The following is a 4204-nucleotide window of genomic DNA, read 5'->3' on the forward strand; positions in this document are numbered from 1 at the left end:
GGAGGCCCGATACAGAAAGCTCAGATAAGCTCAGAGTCACACCAGAAAAGTAGCAGAGCCAGATTAAAGCCAAAAAGCCACTCTGATTTGGCCAGTCATGGAGAGGACTTCTCCCCTTCATTCTGGTTGGTTCATGGTGAAAAATCTGACCATTGCATTCAGACAAAGCCTCATGTCTATGAGGATGCCCTGAGAGCAGTCAGGAAGTCAGCCGAGGTCCCCAGGGGACACCTGCAGCAGGGCCATGAAGGATGACATGGCGCCCCTTCCCTGCCTCGGTCAGCACAGAGCAGAACAAATCCTCATGCAAGATTTGGCCAGAGCTGGAAGGAATCCCAAAGGCATCTCAGCCTGCCTCATTTCACCCCTAGGGAAACTGAGGCCTGATAAGGACCCAGGAGGCAGTCACGACCATCTGTACTTTCAGTTGCTATAAGAGACAAAGAATCAGGGAGCGATCGGGACAGGTGAGCCAAGGAGGTCCACAGCAGGGGAAGGCGTGTGTGTGGGTACTGTTACAAAGGGCATAGGCCTAGTTTACTCCCTCCCCTATTCTCACAGCACAAGAGACACTCTGAGGCCTGTTCCCTGAGGGGCCTGTGGGCCAAGTTCAGATGATCTAATGTAAGGAAGAAAACCACTACCTCTGCTGAGTTTGTATCAGATACCAGGCAGGAATCACCATGCTCAACCTACAGGTGAGGCCCACGTGGCTGAGTGTCCTGCCTGAGATCACCCAGGTGGTAAGGAGCAGAGCTTGGACTGCAGATGCAATGTTCTCCCACTCCACCTTCTTCCCCTCACACCTAGCCACTGCCCTGCTATTTGCTTTGGGGTAGTGTTGTCCTACCTGCCTGCTCAGCCTGCACCCCTGAGGTTGGGCCCTGTGGCCCCTGAGCCAGCTCCCTCCCATCCATGCTCTGGGGTCTCTCCATGTCCATGTCATCCTCCAGCCCCTGCTGGAGGGCTGAGGCAGCTGGAACAGCTTCTTCCCACCAGAACTGTCAGGACCAAGTCACCAGACCTACCCTCTCGAGAATCACTGTATAATGGCCACTGGGAATCTGCATGTTAACAGGAAGGTTCTGGAAGCACTGTTTTGGAGAAATAAAGATTGGGATCTGCTGCTCTCAGATTGGGATCTGTTTTTGAGGAAGGAAAACCAATTTCCACTCTATTCCACCAGGGCCAAAGCCAGCTGATATGCCCCCTTGGTGGAATTAACAAGGAGCCTCTTCCAGGAGGTACAATCTCACGTGGTGAGCAAAGAGCCCCTTTCCGTGGTGTGGGGGTGGAAAAAAGATTTCCCTTCCTGTAAGCACATAGTTCCAAGATTCCTTCAGCGGAGAAAGAGAGGAAGAAGTGCAGAGGCCTGAGGCAGACGCTCCTCCCACTTGGTCACTTTCACTCTGGAGAAGAGTGTCCCACTGCAGCATTTATCCTGCCGGCACCCCTCCCCACTAACGCCAATCTCTGCTCCGGAGAAAAGGTCACTTCGCCCGGAGTCGCTAAAAATTACACATTAACAGCCCTAGTGGTTTCCAGCAGTTTCAAATGCTGGCTTCAGCCAGAAATGTCTTAAAAAGGCCACCCGCTCTTTTTAATCCATAGCATTTATATTTTATAACATTTAAACAGAACCATTTTAAGGCAAAGATACATAGGACTTTTCTCACATGTCCACATAAAAAGGAAAAACTGGGAGATATCTATCAGGTTGGTGCAAAAGTAATTGCGGTGTTTGCCATACATTAGACAACTAGGGAATTCCATCTAAGCCCAGCAATGATCAGCCCCCACAGAGTACCGCTGCCTCACACAGGGATCTCCCTCCTGCAAGAAGCCCTCATGTCTACCCTCCGGGCTAGGAGCCTGGACATCAAGCCCCAAGAAAACGTGTCCTCTGTAGAGGCAGCTTCCCCGTTATGTATAGACCTAACAGTTACATTTACTGAGCGTTCTAATGTTTCAAGAACAAACACTTTTAAAAGAATGACAATCAGTATCACAGTTGACAGAATTACCCCATTTTACAAATGGGAACAAGCTCAGAGAGGTCAACAGACCTGCCCGCCCCTGATTCCACAGCCCATGCCCTTCATGGTTCTCTGCCCCAGCCAAGGCCTCCCCAGTTCACAGGGAGGCTGAAACCTCCTGACAGCCTGCAGTCTTGCCAGTCTCTTACACTAGACCACCCTGCCCTCCTGGTTGAGGACACTTGATTGTGTCCTCCACCATCTGACTCCTGGAGAAACTCAGCCCTCAGCACCTATTTTTGTTTTTCTGCAGCTCCCTGAATCACACCCTTTTTGATGTTTTCTCTCTGTCTCTCCTTTTTTTTTTTTTTTTAAATAGAGATAGGGGTGCCAGGTGGGGTGGCTCACACCTGTAATCCCGGAACTTTGGGAGGCTGAGGCAAGTGGATCACTTGAGGTCAGGAGTTCGAGACCAGCCTGGCCAACATGGTGAAACCCCGTCTCTACTAAAAATACAAAAAAAAAAAAAAAAAAAGTTAGCCAAGTGTGGTGGCACACGCCTGTAATCCCAGGTACTCGGGAGGCTTAGACAGGAGAATCCTTTGAACCCCAAGAGCAGAGGTTGCAGTGAGCCGAGATCGTGCCACTGCACTCCAACCTGGGCAACAGAGCGACACTTTGTCTCTAAATAAATAGAGATAAGGGTCTTGCTATATCGCCCAGGCTGTTCTCGAACTCCTGGACTCAAGCAATCCTCCTACCTTGGCCTCCCAAAGTGCTGGGATTACAGAAGTGACCTTTTTGATACTTTCAATATTAAAATTCCCTCCAGTGACACCCATCATTTGTGAAAGCTGGATGGGTCCAAGCTCATCTCCCTTTAGAAGCAGGGTCAGCGCGCCATCTGGTGGCTGTCTAGTAAGCCTTGTATTGGCCCAGCGGCAGAAGCAGAGCGTGAGATCTGGAAGGCCCCTAGGAGTCAGGTGGTCCAGCAGAGGTTCAGAGATGGGAAGTAACTCGCCTAAAGGCACATGGCAAATTAGAATCCATCTCCAGGACCGTAACCCAGCTTTTGGTCAACAAGACTGTGCTTCTCGAATTTCCCTGGTGTTTTGGAGAAGCTGCATATCTGGAGCCATATCCGATAGTTGTGAAGTGAAGGTAGAGAGAGTCCTATTCTCAGGGTGCACCATCTTCCTGGTGTGGCATCCTTTGTTCTGTTTACCATTTTGAATAGGTCAATTTACACATGGTATAAAATTCAAAAGGCACAAAAAGAATATGCAGTGAAAAGTGAGTCTCTCTTACCCTGGCCCTCCACCACACAATTATCACTTTCCGCATCTCCACCCAGAGCTTTTCTCTATATTTACAAGTATAATATATACATATATTTTAGCTTTTTACATACACAGTAGCATATCATACACAGGGCTTTTTCTTTTTTTTTTTCTTTTCTTTTCTTTTTTTTTTTTATAGACAGGATCTCACTTTGTCACCCAGGCTGGAGGGCAGTGTAGTGGTGTGATCTTGGCTTACTGCAACCTCGACCTCCCAGGCTCAAGCAATCCTCCCACTTCAGCCTCCCAAGTAGCTGGGACTAAAGGTGCATGCCAGTACACCTGGCTAAATTTTGTGTATTTTTTGTAGAGACAGGATCTTGCCATATTGCCCAGGCTGGTCTCAAACTCCTGAATTCAAGCAATCTGCCCACCTTGACTTCCCAAAGTGCTAGGATTACTGGCGTGAGCCACTGTGCCCGACCATACATGGGGCTCTTAACAACACATCTTGGAGATCATTGCCCATCGCACATGAAGAGCATCATCATTCCTTTGTGAGACAATATTGTATTCCCTGCATGGCAGTACATGGAGGCGTCATTATGTATTTAACTACTCTCCTTTAGATGGAAATTTGGGTGGTTCCCAATTCATTGCTATGAAAAACACATAGGGAAAACACATTAGAATAAATTCCTGGAAGTGGAATTGCTACAATTACCAGTTTTCATTTTGGTCTCATAGACCAGAAAACCCAACATAATAAGAGTTTAATTATGTAAGGCCTCATTATCTCACAGCAAACAATCCTAGAAGAAGACAGTTCCTGGGCACATGGTAGCTCCGGGCTGGGACAAAGGGTATGAATGTGTTAATTGTATAGATATTACCAAATTGCCCTTCTCAGAGGCTGAACTGTCTTGATTTCCACCATCAGTGTACAGT

This window comes from Theropithecus gelada, chromosome 13 (genome assembly GCF_003255815.1).
Source record: "Theropithecus gelada isolate Dixy chromosome 13, Tgel_1.0, whole genome shotgun sequence".
NCBI classification, from domain to species: Eukaryota; Metazoa; Chordata; class Mammalia; order Primates; family Cercopithecidae; genus Theropithecus; species Theropithecus gelada.